General features: G+C 41.9%; 1 protein-coding gene across 3 annotated transcripts in view; it reads left to right on the top strand.

Annotated features, from left to right (window-relative positions):
* The first annotated feature begins 777 nt into the window (after window positions 1–777).
* The window catches only part of Thrb (thyroid hormone receptor beta), a 374,473-nt gene continuing 349,369 nt past the window's right edge, over window positions 778–25,881 (top strand). Inside the window, exon 1 of one of the 3 annotated variants that reach the window (XM_048355963.1) lies at window positions 778–890. The gene's annotated coding sequence lies outside the window, so the exon portion shown is untranslated. Of the gene's footprint in view, window positions 891–1,196; window positions 1,320–25,881 lie in introns of those variants that run through there. The other 2 variants (XM_048355962.1, XM_048355966.1) reach the window with 2 other exon arrangements.

Here is a 25,881-nt window from a genome sequence, read left to right as displayed (position 1 = left end):
AAATTCCAGTTTGTTCGTTGCAGCGGTAGCAACCGCGTCGTGAGAACCTCCAGACGCTTGGGCCAGCCAGGGGGCCCGCAGGAGGAGCCCGAGCGCCCAGATGTCCCGACACACGCGCGCGCCACAAGTGGTTTGGGGGCGGAAGGAGAAGTGAGGCAGGCGCACGGGCCGCGCCTGTCAGGCAGGCAAAGAAGGCCGCGCTCATGGAAGTTCCCCCCGCCCTCCCTTCCCCCCTCTCCCGGTCACTCATCACCCCCATTCCTTCCTCTTCTTCAACTACAAGAATGACACCCCAACCTCCGTGCACCTGCAGTCCGGTGGGAGGGTGGGTGGGTGGGAGATCGCGCGGTCAACCCAAGCCAGGACAGAGTCACCACCCTGTGCAGACCTGCGGGGTGGAGGACGCGGCCGGGCGCTCGCACCTGAGGAGGCAGGTGCGGAGGCGGCGGGCCCGGCGCGGCGCGGCGCGGGGCGAGGGGTGGGGCGAGCACCCGGGGTAGGGGTCGGCACAGGTGGCGCGGACAGGCAGGTGCGCAGGCGGCCGGTCAGAGGCGGCGTGGGACGAGGGCGTGGGGCGAGCACCCGGGGCAAGGGGTCAGCGCAGGTGGCGCGGGCCGAGCGTCGGAGCACCGTCCGGGATCGGGACGACCGGGGAACGTCAGCACACGCCGGGCTTTCCCGGGCGGCGGCGGCGGCGGGGTGCGCGGCCAGGAGGCCATTTCCTCGCTGCGCCCCTGGCGGAGCCGGGTTTGCCTGCTCTTGGCCGCCACCGCCGCCGCCGCCACCGTCGTCGCGCGAGTCGGCCCGCCAAGAGGACTAGAGGGGAAACCAGGTCACCGGTTGGCACAGCCGGCACCGAGCAGGGGCGTCCCCCGGGGCTGCGGAGTAAGGTAGCGCGCGGGGCTCGGGCCGGGAGCGCGGGGGGCGCGGAGAGGCGGGGACTCGGGGCCCCGGGACTCCACTCGCTTCCTCCGCGGGTGAAAGTGGAGTGGCCCGGGAGGGCCGGCGCGGGCCTGGCTTGGCCGCCGGTCCCGGCTCCGGGAGTTGACATTGGGTCGGAGTGTCGAGGCGCTCCCCGGGACCCCGCCGGCGGGAGGAGGGGGCGGAGGAGGGTGGAGACTGCGGGGCTTGGCCAAGGAAGGCGCACATCCTCGGGCGGGCGGGCGGGCGGGCGGCCGTGACGCGGCGGGGATTAACTTTACATGAATAATGTGAGTGCGAGCCGAGAGGAGACCTTCGTCTCCGGGCTCGGGCCAGCGCCCGCAAGCTGCCTTCCCCCCGGGGCGCGGGCGCCCGACCCGACCGGCTCCAAGGCTCTGGTAAATTGGGCGAGAAGGCGGCGGGCGGGCGGGCAGGCGCGGAGGCACGGAGGGTGGGGGACAGGGGGAGAGGGGGCAATCGGTCCGTTGCAACTGTCCAGCAGGGTGGACGAGATGGGGACGCGTGTCGCGGGAGCCCCGAGGGGGATGGCGGCGTTGGGCGCGCGTGGGCGGCGGGGGTGTCACCTCCGTACCTGTCTCCGCGTAGGGTGCTACACCCCGACTCCGGGATAAGGCACCCGCTCGTGCTATGACGCCGGCGAGCCTGGCATGGGCAACCGCTGGAGCACGGTGACCAGGTCCCTCCCCCCCTCACCTTCCACCCCACCCCCCTAGCTCCGTTCGCAGTGGCCCTGTGCCTCCCACCCCGAGCCTAGTTGTTGACAGGCTCCTTGGGAAATGGAGTTTGGCATCCTCAGCGCCGCGGAACCTAGTGGAAGTTTCCATGAGAAGGAAGTTGTGTGACACACGGGGGTTCGGAAAAGGTTGGCTGGCATGGCTGGGTGGGTGGGGGGGGGCAGTTTAAAGGGACTGTGAGATTCCTGTCTCCTGTCTGCCCACTGCCCTGGCAGCTCCACGGGTTTGGAAAGGAGAATTCGCCCGAGTGTGTGTGGCTGGTGCTGGCGACTCAGCCGCTCCGCGCCGCCTCCCGAGCGCTTCTCCGCTGGCTTCTCTTGACGCAGCATCGTCCTGGGGGTCGCCTGGAGCTGGTTGTGACCCCACTTCTGCCTGCTGGGCACCTCCCTCCCGACCCACCCCCTGGGAAAGGACTCATCCGGGGGAATTTTGTTTTGGTTGTCTTTTTATTCCTAGTGGTTTTCGTCCTTCTTAGTGGGAGTTGTCATTTGGGAGGACGATTTCCCAATGACCACTGTAGGATTATTATGGGAGCTAATTCTTAAGCCTTCTGAGTTGTTCTTAAGGAGGAGGGGGGGCGGGGTAAGAGTGGTTTGTTTGTTTTAATTAAAGGCTAAATGTCTGATTTTTTTCCCCAAGTGGGAATTTCTGAAGAAGGGCCTAGAAGCATTTATTAAATGAGTCAAAGAGAGTTTACCTGAAGCAGCGAGGTTCAGACAACTCATTCACACATTGAGAAATTGCGACCATTCCAACACCAAGTCTAGGCAGTGAATGAACTCGAAATTCTTACTCAGCTCGTCATCGATCTTAGGTAGGAGTGGGATTCAGTTTTAAAAACCGGATATGAAGCCGGAGAAATCAACTATTCCTTTAACAGTGTCTGAACACAAGACCTGCAGTTTCTTTAGTGATAAATATATTAGGTAACATAGACCTGTTGGGCAACATCTTTTCCAGATTTGGCCTTTAGTTAGTAATGGCTTGTGTATACTGTAATAATATGTTGCATACATTATGTTGAAAGGAATAAAAAAATGCATTTCAGTGAAAACGTTCCATGATTCATTTTGAATATTCATGGTAACTGGTCTGGCTCCCTAATTCACTTCTGTTAATTATTTCTAGTTCTAATAAGAAAGTCCTAGGCAGGGATACACCAACGGGAAAAAAAATGTTTCAATGCAAAGTGTTTTAAGTAGAGGATAACTTTTTAAGATATTTTCATGACCCTGGGTTGTGTTCAGTTGGTCCAAAGAGCTGCTACATCATAATTTATTTCTTTGATGTTACGTTATGTGAATAGGTTTTGTGGCCACTTATTTATTATTTGTATATCTTAAACAGATCCATCAAAACATTATTTTTAGTAAATTTTGAAAGGTTTCTCATGTATTGAAAGAGGAAACTTCTAGTAAATACATTTTGGCTTTGTTTTATGAGTGAAAGTAGATGATGCTGAACATAGCTCAGGACTGTTATTTTTTTCTTTTACATGAAGCAATTCCTGTTGGTATTATAATGCAAAGGCATAATTTAATTGATATTGGGAGGTTGTTTCATAAAGTCGCTGACTTTATGAAGAGGAATAAAATCTCATTTCTCCTCTTTTAGAGTTTTTTTTTAGCAGATTCTGCTATTATTACAGATGAATTAATAAAATTTTCTTTTAATCCACGATCTTCGGGAAAAAGATAAGTCTAAAAAAAATCTCCTTAAGAGAGAAAGTTGAGGATTTCACCTGCAGTTGTTGAAATCGTGTGTGCAGCCACTAGTGCACTTGTAGGTTTCTTTTTTTAGTAAGCTCATCTTTTTGATGGAAATCAGAGTAAAGGTGACTGGTTTCTTTAGCTCCCTCTTCTCATTCTAGTGTAAGATGATATGTCACCTTCTTAGAAAGCCCTTCTCTGACCACTGGACAAGAGCTGTCCCTTATTCTTTTTTTCAGAAAGGCCGCACTGGTTTTTGTTTGCTTGTTTGTCCTTTCCTATTTGCAATCTGAATTGTTCTTTTGACTTGGCAATTGTTAATTACCTTAGAAAATGGAGTCAGTGAAAACTGGGGTCTTGACTGGGTCCTTCACTAATGATTTCTGGCATGTTCAAGAGTTCTTGGTGCACAGTAGGTGCTTCTTCTGGTACATCTTTCTTGAACACATCAATAGTTGTATCCAAACACTGTGTTCTTCGCAACGCCTGAGCATTGTTAGTTGGGTCCAATTGGTTATGATAACATTTGCAGCTTGTATGTACATGCATACAAGCCAAGTATGTGGTTCAAAATCAATCTCTCTTCTTTCACTGCCTGCCTGCCTGTCTGTCTGTCTGTCATCTCTCTCTTTCACTCACAAATTCAGCAATCAGCTCACCATTGTGGGTAGTGACAATGTAGAGGCTGCTTCTACAAGTTCCTTTTGGAATATTTGCCATAAGTACATGGAACTCCTCAACAGAAGAGTCGTCATATGTATCCACTTGATTGCCTGAAGACATTGACCTTAAGCTCCCTGAATTTCAGTGGCATCTTTATTTGTTCCAGAGGCATTGTCAGTACTAAGAGTGAAATTCCAGAGACCAGACATCATTGGGTGATAGCAATGACTTCTCACTCAGCAGGTCTTGGCAGTCCCTCTGGCCTTGGCAGTCCTAAAGAGACCAAGGGCATATGATGGTCAAGTTTAGGCTGTAAAATGGTAGCTGTGGAAGGCAAACATGGGACTAGCAGGTTCCAAAATTAGATAGAAGTAGTTTTTGGTGGTATATTTGAAAATAACCTGAGAGTTACCCTGTATTGTAAGTGAAACCAGACAACCTTTTCTCTTTTTCCCTATGTTATAGTTTCATAACACATTTTGGATCATGTAATTGTGAAAAATACTGCATTTTCTGAATCAGTAGGCCCCAGAGTATGGTACCTAAGGGATCATCTTCAAATTATTGTTCATGAAAAGTCTTGCCCATTGAAAAATGAAAAGAGATTATAATTGATATGTATGGAAATTTGCTTTTGTTTAGAGAGACAACTTTCAGAATTGTCTGAGTAAATGCAAAGTAAAAATCTGACAAAAGGTCTGGGAATGTGGCCTAGTGGTAGACTGATCCCCTGGCATGCATGAAGCCCTGGGTTTGATTCCTCAGCACCACGTAAACAGAAAAAGCCAGAAGTGGTACTGTGGCTCAAGTGGTAGAGTGCTGGCCTTGAGCAAAAGAAACTCAGGGACAGTGCTCAGGTCCTGAGTTCAAGCCCCAGGACTGGCAAAAAAAATCTGACAAAAGACTGTTAGAAACCCATAGCTCATGCCTAGAATCTTTTAGCAACTCAAGAGGCTGAGATCTGAGAATTGCAGTTCAAATCCAGCTGTGCAGGAAAGTCCATGACACTCTGGTATCCAATAATCTACTTAGGAAGCCATAAGTAGACCTGTGGTTAATGTTGTGGAGGGTTACCCTTGGAGCAAAAATTCTCAGGGACAAAACACAGGTTCTGAGTTCAAGCCCCAGGACTGGCATGCACGCGTGTGTGCACACACACACACATCCACAAAACAATGAGACTGTTAAAAATGTGAAGATCAACGTTTTAGACAGGAAAGAAGATGAAAGTAAAATCTTAAGTACTTCATTAGAGTATTTATTTAGCTATAAGTTCCATTGTAGCCAAGTTCACAGAAAATAAGAAACCTGGAGATGGTGTGTAGGATAGTGATTAGTACTGATAATGTAATGGATGCAGAATTCTTGCTATGGTACCTGATAACATGTGTATATGAAATATTCAATCATAAATCATATTATGGACAAAAATATTTCAAATAGAAAATGAAGTATGGTTATATCTTTGACCATTCCTCACAGTGAGAGGGAATCTTTTTTCTGCTAAGGGCCTTTTGGAAATTTATAATATCATTCAAGGGCCTTATGAATTATCAGCACATGAACATGAGCCATGCACAGCTAACAAGAAGCATCACTAGAAGCATTTGTGTTTGTCCTGTCACTTTGCAGGCCACACAGCCCTTGCTCCAGAAGAAAAAATTGCACACAGCTTTGTGAAGAAAAGTATCCCAATGTGAGTTTATCTCTGGGGGCCTGGGCTAGTGTGGTCCAGTGGTAGAGTTCCTGGCAATGGTCCTAGATGCTGAAATGGAGCTCAGAAAACCTAGAGGAATGAATGGCTAACAAGTCCTTTAAGCTAACTTTCTCAGATATCTAGTGTGTCCACTAGACTTTTGGGTAGAGCAATCTGAGAGGACAGGAGAGCCAAGAACTTGAAAATGACTCTATAGCCACAGGCTTCCTTAAACAAGTGGCCCTGATGTTTTTGCTTTAGTCTACAGAGTTCTTTTGCTGTTTCCGTTTCTACCCCACTTCTGAATTTTAATGGGAGGTGAATTGTTGTGTGGGTTTGCTCCTTCTTGACACCCCAGCAAGAGCATCGTTGAGAGTTTGGCACATGAACACAGCTGAGACTTGGAAGAAGTGATAGCTGGAGGAGAAGGGGAGGTGCTTCTGTTTTTCCCTCCCATGCCAGGTCCCTTCTAATTTGGTTTTGCCCAAAATGAATGTTTGCTGCCTGGATTGCATCACAAGTCCAGATCTCTGACTGTTTTACTAGAAAGGCTCATGCTAGTGTCAAAGATGGTTGAGCAATACTGAGCTAGTTAACTCCTTGTGTGATTTACAGTCATTTGGATGCTTTGCTTTGCTTTTTCATCCAGTGTACAGGTATTTGTGAGCCTACTGTATGCCTGGCCCTGCTAGGCACTTTGTGGTTCAGTGTGTAGCCAGAGAGAAAAGGATAGAGATTAAGACCAAGGGACTCTGCAGTGCCTTCCATTGTGATAAAATGATTATTCCTATTGGCATTCAGGTATGACACCATAACTGAAATAAACTCGACTTATTTCTGTGGAGCTGATTGCCGCTGTCTCTGTAGCCCAGGTGTACTGTGAATTCTATTGCAATTCACCTAGGATTTTCTTGTATCCAAGTAATGTAGATCTTAATATGTTTAGGCCTGTGAGTTTCTGATTAAGGCTGCTCATTCTGAGTTTTTAAAATTGCTAGTCGGTGATGGCACTTAAGCAAGCACCATATCTAAATCACTAAGTCACATTCATGTCCTTCTATATAGCCTCTTCTCAGGAAACTGGCCAAGTTGCTGCTACAATAGGGATGGACATTCCATGCTAATGTTCCTTGGTCTCCACTGCCCTAATTTTTTTTTTTTTTTTTTTTTTTTTTTTGCCAGTCCTGGGGCTTGGACTCAGGGCCTGAGCTCTGTCCCTGGCTTCTTTTTGCTCAAGGCTAGCACTCTGCCACTTGAGCCACAGCGCCACTTCTGGCCATTTTCTGTATATGTGGTGCTGGGGAATTGAACCCAGGGCCTCATGTATACAAGGCAAGCACTCTTGCCACTAGGCCATATCCCCAGCCCCACTGCCCTAATTTTTGAGGGCTTTGGAGACTTTCTGTACTAGCAGTGCTTCTTGGGCAGTACTATTTTTACCGAGTGAGAAACCAAGCTCTGCTGTGAACTCAAGTATCTTTTTCCAAACAAGTCAAGAGGATCTGGTTAGAACCTGGGAACCTTGGTTCTACCCAGGAAAGCATGCAGCTGCCTTTGCATCCTGTTAGTGACATATTCCAACAAGATATTTTCTAGACTATATTTCCAGTGGGCATAGATAATGCTGGTCTCTGACAGCCTGAATTTGTAATCTGTGTATCTACTACTCTTAACCCAGAATAGCTGACATTTGAGGCTTTGGCCAGAAAGTACAACCTTGAACAGTCCATGGATAATGCTTAACAAAAATGAAAGAATAAGCCAGTGGCCCAAACCTGTAATCCTAGCTACTCAGGAAGCTGAGATCTGAGGATTGAAGTTCAAAGCCAGCCAGGAAAGTCCTTGAGATTCTTATCTCCAAGCAAGCACAAAAAGCAGCCAGAAGTGGAGCTGCTGCTCAAGTCATAAAACACTATTTTTGAGCAAAATCTAAAGAACAGAGCCCAGGCTCTGAATTTAAGCCCTAGGACCAACACACATACACACACGCACATGCACACACACACACACACACACACACACACAAAACGACAAGTTCCTAGTCCAATTTGTCACTGTGAAGAAACTTCTAGTTTACATTTATGAACTCTTCCTAATCCAGATGTTGGATTATGATTTATATTTTTTCTAATCCAGCTTTTCAAAAATTGCCAATATATTATGCATACATGTCTATATGTATATATACGCATGTATGTATATATGCATATGCTGAATGGAAATGAGTTACACATAATAATCAGGAAACAGTTTATCTAAATTAAGCTAGTCATTTAAGTTTTTAGTGTCCAAAGGAGACCTTCTGGAACCCATGGCTCTCATTTATGATCCAGACTTAGGGATTTATCAGAAATTCATGAGTGTGAAGTTGATTGAAGCAAAAACGTGGACAAAGGAACTCATGTTAACAGCAGGTCTGTGGCCTTTGCAGGCTCAGCAGTGCCTGAAATGGGAAGAATCAGGAGACTAGTCATGGATTTCTTGGTATAATATATGACTTTGACATTCAGGAACCTATTGCACATTCTCTATGACCTCTAACATTTGGTCCCAACTTTTGGCCCTAAGCCTGTGACCCATAACTCTTGAATCTCACATAAACTTTCCTCACTTTATTAGTTCTTTTTCTCAGAAGTCTGTTTCTCCCGTGTTTACCCAGAACAGGTGCTAAAAAATGATGGATCATGATAACAATCATAGTGTTCCTGGGCTTAGTCACCTTTTTTCACATTGCTGTCTCATCTGTATAAGTGTCAAACTAACTTGCGTGTCCATACCTGCAGAATCTGTTTGTTTGACAAGTGTATGGCACTTCTGGTGACAGGTTTGTCTCATATACAGTAACAAAGGTCTCTGTTTTCTCTTGCATTTCCCGTGCCCTGCTTCCAAATCATGGTAAGAAATGTCACTCATGGAGGTTCCCAACCACAAATCCTGTCATGTTTTCAGTCCTCTCTCAGACCTGGATGTGTTAACAGATCTGGTCTTTTTTATTGTCACTTGTATTGGGGAAATCCTGAGCTTAATAACTTCATATAGAACTTTTGGAATCCAAGTTAATTCTAGTACGTGTTGTGAATGTCCAAGAGTGTGGAAAGCAGGTGGCAAAATTTATGTGATTACCATATTTTGAGAGGGGGGAGGGGAAAATAGCTAAACTCCCATGCAAGAAGTTGTGAAGAAAAAATTCACTTTATTGCACTTTAAAAAGCTAGCCTCATTCATTTTAATATTTTGCTGCATTTCATACTAAGTGATAAATCAAAGTAGCTATGCTAGCTCTACAGTGGACCTTTTTGCTTTTTAATTTAAAAAAATCTAGCTGTTTGTATATAACATTAATTAATACTACTATTGAAGTACTTTACAATGTTCTTAAAATCATCCTAAATATGTTACGTTTTAAATATTGTAATTATAATTTATGGTTCCTATTTATTTGTAATGTTTATATCATTAATTTGTACAAACCTTTTTTCCCCACAATGTGTATGTTTGGTTACCTTTGGAATTTCACCTAAACTTGACTATAATTTCTGCCATGGAAAACTAGAATAATGTGTTTTATATCTGAATTGTAGTTACAACAGATTAAAGTACAGGGTTGAAATAAATTTATATTGTTTTTCTTATTTATAAGAAAGGATCCAGGAGAACTTTACAAAGTTAAATCTTTAAAAATAATTTAAATTATTATCTTTGTGGAGGATGAACCCATGGATTCATTCTGTACTGTAGTATTTATAAGGAATTTAAAAAGCATCTGGCCTCCTGGGGGCTTGTTGAAAAACAGTTTATTTGGTGACCCACTCTCTAGGTTCCTAACCATAAGGTGAAGGAATGGCCTGTAATTCTGTCTACATGTATCCCTTTACTATTAATTAAGAATATAGGGTGACACTGTCCAAAAAGAAATGTACTCATTACCTGACTTATGTAACTATAACCCCTTTGAATATCCCATATATATATATATATGTATATATAATGGTTAAAAAGACTTTAAAAATGAGTATATACTCAGATTTAATTTAATTGAAGTTATCACAAACAAAACCTTAAACTTCTTCCCTACCCTCTGAGTCCATCCTTCCACCCAACAATCTTATCAAATTGGGCAGGTCCTGGGTGCCAGGGACGATGGAGAGAACCAACATTTGAAACTTCTTGCTAAAGAGATATGAGCTGGTCTATAGGGCAATTTAGTGTAGCACAGTATTTCTCAACAGCAAGTACTATTTGCATTTGGAGCTAGACAAATTATTTGTACCCCATACTAGTGGCATCACTATATAGTAGAGTTCCCTACTGGACATTGTAAGATGTTTAACAGGATCGCTGGCTTCAACTCACTTGGTGCCAGTAGCACCAGTTGTAACAATCATAAAAGTTTCCTAATATTATTTTCTTCTAGGAGGTGGAACCAGCCCACTGAAACCACTGCTATAGAGGATAAGAATCAGCGTTGTATAGGGGAACATGTGCACCCATATGCTGGCTTTAGTTGGCTTCATGACATGTGCTCAGTTTCTTCATTTGTAATATGTGAAGGTTAAATACAATAATGCTGTATTTGATCCACAATTGAATATCAGCAATTCACAGTGATGGTAACACTAATACTGAGCTGGCAATTGCCATATGGTAACTTTTATGAAGTAGTAAGGTCAGTGAATAGTGGACATGCAGGGAGAGCTTTAACATGAAGGAACATAAAATACAAACATAGAAAGTAGGAATACAAGTGTGAAGGGTTCGGGAAATGATGAGGAACCCAGTCTTTGTATAAGGGATAAGAAGGAGGATGCTGGAGCCACAATGAGGAACATGGACTGAGCTTATAGCATGAAGACATCCAAGAAATTCTGAACATCACATTTTTGTTGTTAACGAGTTCATTGGGATCTTTCATGAGTGAAAGTGTCTAAGAATCTGCACAGAGGGATGGTGGAGGGAGTGGAGACACTTACATAGGAACAGATTTCATCCTTTCCAACAGGTGGAAATGTTTGTCTAATTTAATTCTGACAATGAATATTTTTAGCAGGCTAAAAATGGGGGAATTTCAAGTTTACTTTGAAAACAGAGGCCATGTTAGATCCCCTTTAAAATGTTTTCAAATCAGCGTAAAGACTACCTCACAGCCTCTTAAGCGGACACTGTATATGCTTGCTACTAATTCCTTATCTGACAGATGATATGCAGCCACAATGAAATGATGTTAACATTGTTTTGTTCCACTATTAATTATCAAATGTGGATTGTTTAGCTGATTGAGATTTTAGATGAGGAATATGAAAATGAGCAAATGATTGAGAAGAGGGCATGATATAAATACCACCTTATTAGTAGTAACAATGTTTTGAGCACTTTGCTTGGTTTATATCATCTTTAATTTCCTTAGTCATAAAATGGTAAGTATAAGTAAAGTAGATTATCTCAGTTATCTTTAGCCCAAGATTTGATAAGCATTTTTCTGTAACAGGGCACATAATAAACATTTTTCAAGACATGCATTCTTTGTTGAAACTACTCAAGCCTGTCATTGTAGAGAGAAAGCAACCATAAACAACAGGTAAGCAAATGAGCATTGGCTGCATATCAATTAAATTATTTACAGAAACAAGTGACAGGTTGTGGTGTACATAACCCTAATATCCCAGCACTGAATATTAGAAAGATAATGTTCTAATATTCCAGCAATGAACATTAGAAATATGTGAGTTATACATGAGTTAAAGTGTTTCCTGACAATCATACTATAAAGGATAAAAAGTAACCCATGAGCTTAATACTGTAGTTTATCTTACCTGATATCATCAAAATATTGTTTGCCTGTAATCAGTATAAATGCATTAGTGACATAGTTTAAGTTGGAGTACTTCTATAAAATAGAAGCACATAAATGGAGATGTCAGGGCACACAGGCCAGAGTTGACTTTGCTATATTGATAGAAATGTGGAAGCCATTTGCCTGGAATAATTTTTAAGAGCTTTAGATTGTGCAAATGATTCATTACATAACAGCTTGATGAAAAATACTAATTTCCTTAGCATTTATTCTAGTATGCATTTTATAATTGCTTACTAAAATAGGGCAGTCAAAAGGATGTCTGAGTTGTTTGCAAATTATAAATGTACTTTACCACATATACACCAGATCCACATGTTCCATAAAGAACCTACAAAAGGTATGGGATATGTGGTAAGCATATACGTAGGTAAATATGATTAATTCTGTTTTGTACAATTAATATATGGTCATTAAAAGTCTTTGAATGGAGGAATATGCATAATAAGCCTGAGAGAAGTACAAAGAAAAGGAAGCTCTCTCCCTGTAACTATGCAGAATAGTTTACCTTTATGAAAACATTATCTAATTTTTTGTGTGTCAGTACTAAGGCTTAAACTTAAGGCCACGCATGCTTGCTTAGCTTTTTTGCTCAAGGCTGACATTCTACCATTTGAGCCACACTTCCTCTTCTGGTTTTTTGTTGATTGATTGGAGATAAGAGTAGCAGATTTGACATTTCAAAACCGGAGCTGGCTTTGAACCATGACCCTCAGATCTCAACCTTCTGAGTAGCTAAGACAACAGGTTTGAGCCAGTGGTGCCGACTTTACTTTTTATTAGAACGTCTTATTCTAAGAAATGAGGCCTAGGAAATATGTAAAGGCCCTGTGTTTAATCACCAACACTGCAAAGCAAAGCAAACAGGAGACACTAAGATCATATTAAACTGAGATTTATTAAGAAGTAATCAGTGATATAGAGTCAACATGTTCAAAATAATATGCCTTTGCATTAGCCTGGGAATGGCCACTTTCTTTACAAGTCTGTTTCTGTGAAATATTACAAGTATTTTGAAAATTAGAATGTGCAACAATAGGAACTTAATCCTGACAATGTCTGCCAGTGATTGACATCTAAGATGAGAGTATCCCCTAGTGTAGGCTCCGGTTTTGTTCTGTCACAGAGCAGAGAGGAGAAACCTTAGTTCATGTATTGAGCATAGGTAAGATGGGCAGGTAGAAGATGGAGGTCCTGGGCCTTGTGTTGGGTGGGAGCTGGGACATGAAGTAATATATATCAAGCAGCAGTGTAAATATAGGGTTGTGGACACCCATGCAGAGTGCTTGGCTTTAACATCTAGTTAGGGTCTCTCTGGTAAGTTTCTTGACTGTTTTGAACTTCAGTCACTACATCCGTGCCATGGAAATAATAGTGGTGTGGTTTGAAAGTATCAAAAATGTTTTAGAGGCTGTGAAGGAAAAAAAACTCCCCTTCTCCCTCAATTTTATTCTCATTTGGCCTCTGAAATACTGCTACTATAGAATGTGATGGTGCTGCAGTGTCATACACTGTAATGAGTGGGCAAGTTGATTTCAGGACCCCAGTGGTTACCAAAATCTGTAGATGCTCAGTTCTCTTATATAAAGTGGGGTATAGCTCAGTGGAAGAGTGTGTGCCTAGCATGTGAGAAGGTCTTATTCAGTCCCTAGCACCCCATCATGCGCGTGCATGTGCGCAAACACACACACACACACACACATTATGACCACTATGAACCAGTATGTTCACTTAATTTCGTAAAATCCTGCCTCATTCAGTTAGAATCATGATTAAAATTCTCTCTGATTCTGTCTTATTAAACACAAACCACCTTCCATGACAATTTCCCTCACCCCTCTGTCTACACCTTTGCATGTTTAGTCACTTACAAATGTATGCATTGTCCAAAACTCATATTCATCAATCAGACATTTCTAGATTTTAAGTTCCAAGAGGGCAAGACACACACTTAAACAAGTTCAGCACCATCTCAGAAGTATGCGCAGCAGGCAGGTGCTAAGCAAAGCTTTCCTGCTGTTTTGGCCAACCATACATGGGCTGTTTTCATATAATTAGGATGAATCTAATTTTAAAATGAACAACTGAGTGTCCTTAGATGAACCAGAATATACACTTACAAGGCCCTGCTGTCCTGCATTATAAATAAGGGAATAGGTTGTCCTGCAGAAAAGCTCAGCTGTTCTTTTCTTTTCTCTTAAAAAAAAAAAAAGTGATCCACTCACAGCCGACCTGAGATAGAAGATCTCTTCTTGCTAAATTGGCAAGAATGCAGAGCTTCAAAGTGGACCTTCTCCACCAAAGTGAGACTCAGCAAATATCCCCTGTCTGAGCATTAGCAAGGGGAGGTGTTTGAAGATGGCTTACTTACCCTGACTACACCCCAAGCTTGGTGGCCCGGTTCTTCAACTTGTATGTCAGCAAGGACTTCCTTAGGTGACAAGTTCAGGTTTCTGCTGGAACAACAATTCTGAGACCACTGTCAAGTGACTTTGTTGTTTAAGTTTCCTTTTTTGCTGTTGTAAAGGACCCTCTTGGACACAGCACTATGACAGCAACTTTGGTGGCTCCTAGCTTCATTTTTGTGGCCTCTTCCCCCTTTAAGATGTTTAGCTCACAGTACTCATTACATAAAATATGGGTGACTGGACTTCTCCCTGAGGAAGTTTTAAATCCAGTTCTTCTCATTGTTTCATGGTATTTAAAATAACTGTTTCAGTGTTGTTTTGTGGCTTTAAGTCTCCACTGGTGATTCATTAACATTTGAGTGAGCCCTGGCAGTCTGGCTCTTCTTTGCCTCTTTCCAGAGCTGTCGCAAAGCCCCTCTCAAAGTCTTGTTGTCAGAGTTCTCCTGCACCTTGGACTATGGGGCCACTGGTCAGCAATACGGAGAGGTTATGCCTGTGCTTCTGTGTCATCCCATCCTTGAGTAAAAGCAGTTGTGCTTGTTTTCTCCATGGGAGGGAATGGAATGTGCTGGAAGTTGTGTCTTGTGATGGATCAGAGCCTACAGATCATAGGAAACTCTAATGATCCTGTGCCCAGGGCCTTGGGATGAAAAATTAGCCAGTCTTCTTCTTTTTTTCTTGTTTTTTGATTAACCAGTTATTTAATCATATCTGTTAACAATTTTTTAAATAATTATTTATTGTCAAAGTGATGTACAGAGGGGTTACAGTTTCATATGTAATGCCATGGGTACATTTCTTGTACTATTTATTACTTCCTCCCTCATTCCTCCTCCCCCTCCTTTTCCCTCTCCTCCCTTAAGTTGTTCAGTTGGTTTACACCAAATGGTTTTGCAAGTATTGCTTTTGGAGTCGTTTGTCTTTTTATCCTGTCTCTCGATTTTGATATTCCCTTTCACTTCCCTAGTTCTAATACCAGTATATACAGTATCCAGGGTACTCAGATGAGATATAGTTGTAGCATGGGGGCATCCACAGGCAGGGGATACAAGAGGGTCATCAACAAAAGAAGCTACGGTTTCACATGGCATGTTGAAAGTAATTACACCAGTGTTATAACACTCGTTTCCATAACATGGAGTTCACTTCACTTAGCATCATCTTGTGTGTTCATAAGGGCATAGCTATTGTGCTCTTGTGATCCTCTGCTATGACTAGCCTAAACCTGTGCTAATTATTCCCTATGAGGGAGACCATAGAGTCCATGTTGCTTTGGGTCTGGCTCACTTCACTTAGTATAATTTTTTTCATGGCCTTCCATTTCCTTACAAATGGGGCAATGTTATTCTTTCTGATAGAGGTGTAAATTCCATTGTGTATATGTACCACATTTTCCTGATCCATTTGTCTACTAATGGGCATCTGGGTTGGTTCCATATTTTAGCTATGACAAATTGTGCTGCAATGAAACATTGTTGTGCTGGTGGCTTTAGTGTATTCTTGTTTGTGGTCTTTTGGGTAGATGCCCAAAAGTGGGGCTGCTGGGTTATAGGGGAGCTCTATGCTTAGCCTTCTGAGGAATCTCCATACCACTTTCCAGAGTTAGCCAGTCTTCTATAACCCTGGTACCATCCTAAGAAAATGGCTCAGTGACCCTTAGTGACAGGAGAGGCACCTAGGTAAGAGCACATAGCTCTTACTCCAGTGTTTCTTTAGAAGACTTGCCTTCAAGTGCAAGTTGTCTTTAGGGAAGGGTGAAGAAAATACCAATGGGAGAGTGGGGAGTGAGCCAGGGAAACAGTGACAGCCAATAGGAAAGTTAGCCAGAGCAGTGACCACTGTGGGCACTGAGCTGAGTTGCACTGTGGAAACTTAGAGCCCATTGTGGTTCATGCTTGTCCGATGCAAGAGGGTAGGATGTTTGTGTCTCCCAAAGGGATTGATCCTCTGGAATTTCAGGACTACCACTTGGGTGGCCAAGAGGAAGCCTGAGGCAAAGGAAGGCAGCGACTGACTATCAAAAGACCTGACAACAGGCATTGGCATGGTCTGGGTGTCTACAGCACTGACTTGGCTTTTATTATCACTGGTAGGCTCCCATGCAGGACAGCCTTGAACCAGTTTTCCCAAGGTGTTGCTGGCCTCCTCAAGGCCTCTACCTGGTCCTCATGAGCTTCAGACTGCCTTTGGCTGAAGCATTGCAGCAGACCACACCAGCAGTGGTCTAGGATCTGCTAGAGAGAGATCCATGAGAGCAGGAAGCACAGCCAGAACCCTCATTCCCCCCCAACCTCATCCTCTCTCTCACACATGCTCTTTCCATTCTCCCCAACACCCTATTCTGCACCTACACAGTCAAATGGGCTTAGCAAATGCATTCTCTCTCCTAGTAGCTTCTGTTGTTTCTACTGTGTCTTTTATTCCCCTAGAATGATGTTTCTCAACCTTGGCACTGTTGACATGATGAGGCAGACCATAGCCAATTGCTGGACGGTTTTATATTGTGGGCTGTTTAGGAGTATCCTGTCCTTTAATCAACACTGACTCCCACACCCCTCCACAGTCCCCACTGTCACAATCAGAAATGTCTGAGCATTGCCAAGTGATATCTGAGGGACAAAAATCATTCCCATTGAAAACCAGTGCCTTAAACCTTAGTTCTGTACGTGACTCTCTCCCTCCCTCAAGTTTCTTATCACTAATGATTGTCCATTTGTTATGATCCTGGGCCTCATGGGGGTAGGAAGAGGAATCCAAAGTCTAGGAAATGGGATGTATCTCCTAGTTGTTTTTAGTGCTTCTGCCTCACCTATCAACAGCTTACCCCACCCAGCAACTAGGAATTATTGGTCTCTGCTCTCCCTTGTCTCTCCTCACACCCTTTTTCCTTCCTCTCTTTTCTCTCCAACTGCATAGTGGACATGTGCACCTTGGAGAATGCCACTTTCTATTGCTGCCTCCTTTTCAAAGGCTCTTGTTCAACTCAGGAAAGCAAGCTGTCATGGCAAATCAGCTGGTCAGTTATATAATAAGATGGAACACAACATTGTAAAAATTATGTTCATACATTTCCTTTGCTATCAAACATTTGTCTGGTATCCAGTATGCTCCAGTTATGTGGCTGAGTATAGTAGTGAGAAACATCTTCCCTGGCCTTCCAGATATATACAAAATAATGATACCAAAGATAGCCTCCTCAAAACACAGTGTATTTTTATTTAATCCATACATGTATCCCCAAATTATGGAAAATGGATGTACTGAAACCTAGTATTGTCCCAGAAAATCTTATAATTCCTTGCTCCATACTTCCTAAATTGAAAACCCTACTTCTATAGAATAGAATTAGGAAATCATGCTTTGAATTGCAGGACTGCCTTCTGTCACATTCAGACATGGTTTAGGAGTGCAGTCCACCTGGACAAGCAAGTTTCACAGTTTAACAAGCTCCTTAAATGAGTATTTCACACTCTGGTTTGCTGGCACCCTCTTTTGCTAGTTTTATGTAACCTGTTCCTGCTTTGCCTAATCCAGCAGTTATGCACTCTGAAGAGGCTTCCAAGCACTGAGAAACAGGATGGCATTGCTTGTACTTTTTTGGCTGGGGGTAGATTATGGAGAAAGGAACTAGGGTAAAAAGCACAAGGGAGAGAGGGCTGTGAAGTGTTGGTGTTCCCAAGAATGCTGTGGTAGAATGTGGCTGGTAGAAAGGCCTGGCAGTCAGGCAGGCCCCCTGCTTTGATGCCTTAGCTGTAAGGTGGTAGCCTGGCTATGCCTATACAATTCTCCTGACTAAGTCGTACACACTCATTTCTCATTTCTCCGGGGTGCTGTCTCACCCACCCACAGCATCTACAACCTCTCAGGGATGGTTAGAAATGCAGTCTAGGACCCCTGCTTCAACCTGCTGAGCCAGGATCTGCATTTGACTAGATCCCCAGGGTCTTAAGCATACACAGAATTTGAGAAGCAGTTAAGTCTCTACTTCTAATTAAATGGGAAGAAAAAAGCCATTTTACACACACACACACACACACACACACACACACACACACACACATAAAGAGTTAATATGGTAGCCCTGTTGTGTATTGATTAACCTCTTTAGTCAAATTTAGTATTTTTCATACTTGGTTACCAACAAATTAATGTATCTTGGAACAACATAATGAGTCACAATAAATAGAAATTTTATATAAAACATACTAGAATAGAAAATATTTGAATATATCACATGTTTTTGAAATCTTTTATTCATTAAAAAAATGTGATCACTCCCCCCCACCCCTTCTCAGTATGTGTATCTCAGTTCATGATTGCAAAATAAAATTCAGGTTACAGTAAAAGAAAATAATTCTCGGAAACCACTATCATAAAGACTTAATATATTTATTTATGTACATTGGTCAGTATTCTATATTATCCAATTCAGAATATTGAATGGGGTGTCTAAGGAGCAAATGAAAGAGTTTAAATTATCTGAAGTGCAGAGCAAGTGACAACAGGATTGAAAATGTTCCCTCGATCTCAGAAAACAATTCTGTAGCAGAGAACACCTCAACATCCACCCCAGAATACCTCACTCAAATCAAGATGGGATCAAGAGTAGCTGCAAGGTAGCCACAGGATGTAGATAATAATTATGGATCCAAAAGAATTCCTCAGGTAATTGGAGGGGCAGGAGGTTACAAAAGTGCTAGTATAGTTGTAATACCTACAGAAGTAAAAATGTTACAAATTTATGAGAGATTATTTGAAAATTTGATCATTTACATTTCAGTATTGGTGTTTGAAATCAAGTGAAGCTGGTATTTTGCCATTTGAACCATACCTCCAGCCCCATCTTTCACTGGTTAATTTGGAGATGATATCTAGTGTACTTTTCTAGACAGGCTGGCTTTGATCTATATGACCTTCCAGATCACAGCCTCCTGAGTAGCTAAGATTAGAAGTATATTCCTATTCCATAGATTTCCAGCTCATCTACATTCTTTAACATTCATATAGCTTTACAGATTTTGAAAAGTGGCCTTTATAAAATGAAAATTTATTGTTTTTTTCTTTTTTAGTGAAGTTAAAATTGTAAACATATTATTCCAAAGTCACAACTATAAACAAGCACAAAAGAAGTTGTTCAGATAATTAAACCAGACAGTCTTCCAAAGCCATGCGCGTCTATAGACAGGGGGAAAACCAAGTCCCTCACGAAGCACTGGTCTGAGGGCAAAGAGTCCCATTTCACCACATGTGAGTGAGGCCCAAACACTTCTTGCAGGAGGGTGCTAATGCCAGGCTGGGATACAGTTCCCAGGAAGCGATTTCAATCTCCCAGGCAGGATCTGTGCCAGTCATGAGCTGTCTTTGAAATGCCTTTGCCCCATGAGACATCAGCTGCAACTGCTGACACCACCTAGCTTCTCCACTGGCCTGCAGGCCCTTGTTGATGTGGCCCTTATTCTCACACTGCCACGAAATGAGCAATTACTCAAGTGATTGCTCAGAAATGTCCAAGGAGTTACTTAAAGCACTATTTTATTAAATGTAATTTAAATTGCATTTTTATAAAACTGTGAATGATTTATTCTCTTCTATAACTTGTTCATTTATAGATCATCACTTTTATAATAAAGTTGTTCTTTTTTTTTTTTTGGTCATGTGGCTTGAACTCTGGGCCTGGGCACTGTCCCTAAGCTTTTTTTCCCTCAAGGCTAGCGCGCTACCACTTCAAGCCACAGTGCTACTTTCAGTTTTCTGGTGGTTAATGACTCTCACAAACTATCTTGCCCAGGCTGCCTTTGAACCATGATTCTCAGATCTCAGCCTCCTAGGATTACAAGTAGGATTACAGGTAGCTAGGATTACAGGTATGAGCCACCAGTGCCTGGCTTATGTCCATTAGAATATATTTATCAATATATAGTTGGGGTGTAATTTATGTGTAATAAAAGATGCCATAATTAGAGCGTCTTTTTTTTTTTTTTTTTTTTTTTTTTTTTTTTTGCCAGTCCTGGGCTTTGGACTCAGGGCCTGAACACTGTCCCTGGCTTCTTTTTGCTCAAGGCTAGCACTCTGACACTTGAGCCACAGCACCACTTCTGGCTGTTTTCTATATATGTGGTGCTGGGGAATTGAACCCAGGGCTTCATGTATATGAGGCAAGCACTCTTGCCACTAGGCCATATTCCCAGCCCTAACTGTAACTTCTTATGAGATCCAAGTGTTAAATGAAGCATGTGATTTTACTTATTTTAAATTGTTTTGTTACTTTTTTTCTAAACTAATCAGTAATCTTTGTGTGTGCATGTGAATGCATAATGCTTGTATGTATGTTTGTGTGTGCATGTGCCAGTTGTAGGGCTTGAACTCAGGGCCTGGGCACAGTCTGTTAGCTTTTTCACTCAAGGCTGGTGCTCTACAACTTTACATCCAGCTTTTTTTTTTGGGGGGGGCAGTCCTGGGGCTTGGACTCAGGGCCTGAGCACTGTCCCTGGCTTCCTTTTGCTCAAGGCTAGCACTCTGACACTTGAGCCACAGCGCCACTTCTGGCCATTTTCTATATATGTGGTGCTGGGGAATCAAACCCAGGGCTTCATGTATATGAGGCAAGCACTCTTGCCATTACCATATTCCCAGCCCCCACATCCAGCTTTTTGTTGGTTAATTGGAGATAAGTATCTCGTTGACTTTCCTTCCAGAAATGGCTTCAAACCTAGATCTTCAGATCTTAATTTCTTGGGTAGCTAGAATTATAGACACGTACCACTGATGCCTGGCTGAACATTATCTTTTTGATAGTTCATGGCTCTTAAGATTTTATATATTGCAACCATATACACATCAATGAAATATCAGTTTAATATGGACTAATTTAAATTTATAACATATGTATATGCTAAATAAACTCAGTTTGAAGAACAATATGAGAAAGTATATTGGAGTTACTATAAATGATAGCACATGTATGTTTACTTATTTCTAAGTGAAATAAATCAAAATCCTTGAATATTGTGTTTGATCATTTTTATAGGTTGTTCTTATTTTGTAAATTGAGACATTAATTTGAGTATCAACCTGTGATATGTATCATTAACAATATTTTGTTCATTTAAAAAACTGTGACTCCTTTTTTTTTTTTTTTTTTTTGGCCAGTCCTGGGGCTTGAACTCAGGGCCTGAGCACTGTCCCTGACTTCTTTTTGCTCAAAGCTAGCACTCTACCTCTTGAGCCACAGTGCCACTTCTGGCTTTTTATGTTTATGTGGTGCTGAGGAATCAAACCTAGGGCTTCATGTATATGAGGTGAGCACTCTACCACTAGGCCACATTCCCAGATCATGTGAGTCCTTTTTGTATTGTGGAGGTAGTTGCATAAAGTAGAACCATTGTCCTCTAGACTAATAAGAACATGGCCAATTTTCAAGTCCATACCAAATAGAACATTTTTTTTTAGGACATTGGCTATAGAAAACTACACATTAGTGTAGTGGTTTCTCCTTCGTGATTTATCGTAGATCTAACATTTTTTAAATTAAAAAGTGTAGTTTATTATATTAAGTCATTGTTTTATATGCATTATATTATACATATTTTATTTATACTTTTCAAATTAGTAAGCAAAGCAAATGTTTCCACATGAACCAATGTGATATATGTCCACACAGTTAAATCTACTACTCTACCTGTAAATGTGCAAGGTTTGAACTTCTTCCTGTAACTCCCATACTTACCTACACACAGACTCCATAAGCTAGAATTTTTCTTAAAGATCTTGTATTTGAATTATTGTAGCTGTTTACCCCCTCACCTCACATAAGAAACCTAAGAAATCTGAACCAAACCAATAACCATCACTGGTATCTACTCACTGATATCTAACTGTTGTTTCTCCTAAAGTCTCAGAGGACCAATTGTTTTGTTTCAACTCCAAAAGGTTTTAGTAATTGTTTGGGCTGATATATTTGGGAAGTATGATAAGGCCAGTTATCTGGGTTTAGTCATAGAGTGTTATTTTGGATTAGTAATGTCTGGAATGGAAAAAGATTAATAGAATGATGGACTGGGTGCCATGGGGTATTTTATTTTTATCAGTCGTGGGGCTTGAACTCTGGGCCTGGGCATTGTCCCTGAGCTCTTTAGCTCAAGGATAGGACTGTACCACTGTGAGCCACAGTGCTGTTCTGCTTTTTTGGTAATTAATTGGAGATAAGAGTTTCACACACTTTCCTGCCCGGGCTGGCTCTGAACCAGGAGCTCCTCAGATCTCATCCTCCTGAGTAGCTAGGATTAGAGGCTGAGCCTCTGGTGCCTGGCCTGTTTCATAATTTTTATTGTTGTTTTGTTTTCGTTTATATCTGTGTCCTTATCAAAGGAAGACTAAATATTTAGGATACTGTACCATTAAATTGTCTTTGGTTTTATGTTTCTGACTTCTGAAACCATGCTTACTCAGCAATTTTGTTTATAGTTTTTTTTTCAAAAGTAAGCCTTGTAAATAAAGAATACTATATAAAAGTAATTTTCTTAAGTACTAGGGATTGAACCCAGGGCTTTGCTTTCAATAGACAAACGCTCTACCAATTAAACCATGGCTCTCTGGCCTTTTGTTTTATATTTGACTTTAAGATTAAAATCTCACTAACTTCCTCAGAATCCCCCTCCTTTCCCTTCAGAACAACTGTGACCCACAGGTATGCACCACAACTCATGGCAAGACTGACTGTTGATTAGAAGTTTAAGTACAATCTCATAAAATATGTAGTGAACATATTATTTATTTTGCTTTTCTGAGTCCTGAGTACTTAAATACCTGAAAGGCAACTAGACAACTGTGGATCATACCTGCAATACTAGCTACTCAGGACACTGAGATCTGAGGATTGTGGGTTGAAGCTACCCTAGGCAGGAAAGTCCATGATACTGTTTTCTAGCCCCTCCCCCAAAAAGCCAGAAGTAGAGCTATGGCTCAAGTGGTAAAGCACTGGCATTAAGCAGAAATCTAAGGGAGTGTCCCCTGAATTCAAGCCCCAGTTCCAGTACCAAAATAAATAAATAAATGTTTGGAATTATTTTAATATGCAAAGTTCTCAAAATACAACTGAGGAGGTGGGCTGGGGATATAGCCTAGTGGCAAGAGTGCCTGCCTCGGATACACGAGGCCCTAGGTTCGATTCCCCAGCACCACATATACAGAAAACGGCCAGAAGCGGCGCTGTGGCTCAAGTGGCAGAGTGCTAGCCTTGAGCGGGAAGAAGCCAGGGACAGTGCTCAGGCCCTGAGTCCAAGGCCCAGGACTGGCCAAAAAAAAAAAAAATACAACTGAGGAAAATATGATATATTCTAGTTGAAAGTGCTAAAATTGTATTTGTGCTCTGTATCATTTTGACTTCATGATCTACTTTATTGTTTGGTTAACAATACTCTCATAAGGCTTTGCTCATCCCCTTTCCATGAAAAACAAGAAGGTAATAGTTTATAGAAGATAAAGTGTATAGGGATCACACACACACACACACACACACACACACACACACACACACACACACACACGTGCGCTTTTGCTGGGTCTACCAAGCTAGAAAGATTTAAAAAGAAAAACTGGTAAAGAGGGAACAACAGTGTGAAACTGCTATCTGAAAGTCTCCAGAGCTGTGTTTCTTATTTTGCCAAGAAAAATTAGGTCTTCTGTCAATCAGTTCAATTAGATGCCCTGGAAACTTGTCTGTGAGAAGGCCTAAATAGTGTTCCCTTCCACTATACTCAACTGTCAAAACTGGAAACACATAATTGTTTGCATTTCAGTAAATGAATCTAAGGTCCTCAGGAACTAAGAATGTGAAGAAAGAAATCTTTTGTACAGTTGGATCTTGGCATTCTTTCCATACAGGAATGAATCACCTTCTTCAACAAGTCCAGGACTTGACTTTGCCAAGACTGGCAGAGAGAGTGGGAGGAGACAATAGGCTTCGTGTTAGAGCCCCTTGTAGAGCTGAATTCGTTTTCTGGAGCCAGAAGGCCAGAGGACTAAATCAATTCTGGCCAGATGTGTCCATACACTATGGGGACTCTAACAGAATGAACTAAGTGCTAGATCCTCATAGATATTTCAAGATGGTGCCATTCTGATTGATAGCATAGTTGGATTTTTGACCACCAGTGGTTGAGTTTAGTATTCTTTGCTGAGAATACTAAGGGTAGGCTAAGAAGATCTCATAGATCCTCCAAACTTGTTTGTATTGTCTCACCATGCATATTCACAGCAGTATCAATATAACATGGTAGGCAAAATATCAAACTAGTGTACAGACTGCAATGGATACCCAATGGATACTTCACCAACCAGCTGATTTGACCTAGGAGAACCTTGTTTCACTTTATGCATTTCAATTTCTGGCTCTGTAGAAGAGAGTTTGAAAAATTGCCTACCATGCAGGGCTATGAAGAGTAGGATGTGTGAAAGGAAAAGAAAATCATCTTTGTGAAGCTATTTTTGTGAATCTCACTGGCTTCCTGTCCATTTTCTCTTTCTCTCTGTTAGAGACAGGAACAAGGTAAGGGAAGGAACAAAGGGAAATTTAAGAATACCCCTGTCTTCTGTGTTCACAGAATTTTTCTTTTTTGAGCATTGCATGTTTCTTTTTTTTTTTCTTTTTTTTTTTTTTTTTTTGCCCTGGGCCCTGAACTCAGGGCCTGAGCACTGTCCCTGGCTTAATTTTTGCTCAAGGCTAGCACTCTGCCACTTGAGCCACAGCACCACTTCTGGCCGTTTTCTATATTTGTGATGCTGGGGAATTGAACCCGGGGCTTCATGTATATGAGGCAAGCTCTCTTGCCACTAGGCATATTCCCAGCCCACAATGCATGTTTCTTATGGTGTCCATTTGGAGGTAGGCAGGCTGATGATAAGGTGATTAACAATGGAACTGTCATGTGCATGGGATGTTTTCACAAATTAACAACAGGCTAGAAGTGGAATTTTGCCAAGAACAATGAGCTTTCTGCTACTCTCATCTAATGGATGTGGTGAAAGATATCATGAAGATGACATACTTATCAAATGTTCAGAGATCACAGAGTTGGAGAGGAGAGCCAAAATACCCCACCACCAAGACTGGAATGAGAAATATGGAGGAGCTAGATTAGTGGCTCTTGATCAAGAAGATGTGAAGGATAAGGCTCTCTCAAATCACAGCATTCTACCTTACACAAGTTGGAGTTCCAAATTATGAGAGACCACCAATCATTAATTTAGTATAAGCTGATGCAAAAATGTGGGTACCACAGCCCTTACTGTGGTTTTAAATTCCATGAAAATAATGATTCTCGAACTTGAGCTGCATCATAATCACCTAAAGGGCTTGTTAAAACACAGATTGCTGGGCTGGATCTCCAGTTTCTGATTCATTAAGCCTGGGGTGGAGCTGGAGAATTTATATCTGCAGCATGTTCCCCAGTCATGCCAATGCTCCCTGAAATCATTATTTTAAAAACTTCTCTAACAAAAGGGCTATCTAACTCATACCTAGTAAGAAATTGTTTTGCTATTGTATACTTAAGTATTTGGGGGAAATCTTGACTCCTATTCATTCTTTAAGAACAATCATCCAGAATGATGGGCCAAATTCTGGAAACCAGGTAATATTAAGGATCATTGAGGAAAGAGCAATGCAAGGTGAAAATAAACTTTTTTAAAAGTAGTAGCCTGGGCAGGGGGGTGGGCAATGAGGGAAGAGGTAACAAATTGTATAAGAAATGTACCCACTGCCTTACATATGAAACTGTAACCCCTCTGCACATCACTTTGACAATAAATAAGTAATTATTTAAAAAAAAGTAGTAGCCTCTTCAAATATTTGAGAAATTTGATGGGCTGAAGAGTCTTA

Source organism: Perognathus longimembris, chromosome 10 (genome assembly GCF_023159225.1).
Source record: "Perognathus longimembris pacificus isolate PPM17 chromosome 10, ASM2315922v1, whole genome shotgun sequence".
Taxonomy (NCBI): Eukaryota; Metazoa; Chordata; class Mammalia; order Rodentia; family Heteromyidae; genus Perognathus; species Perognathus longimembris.
This window is presented reverse-complemented; position numbering and strand designations above follow the sequence as displayed.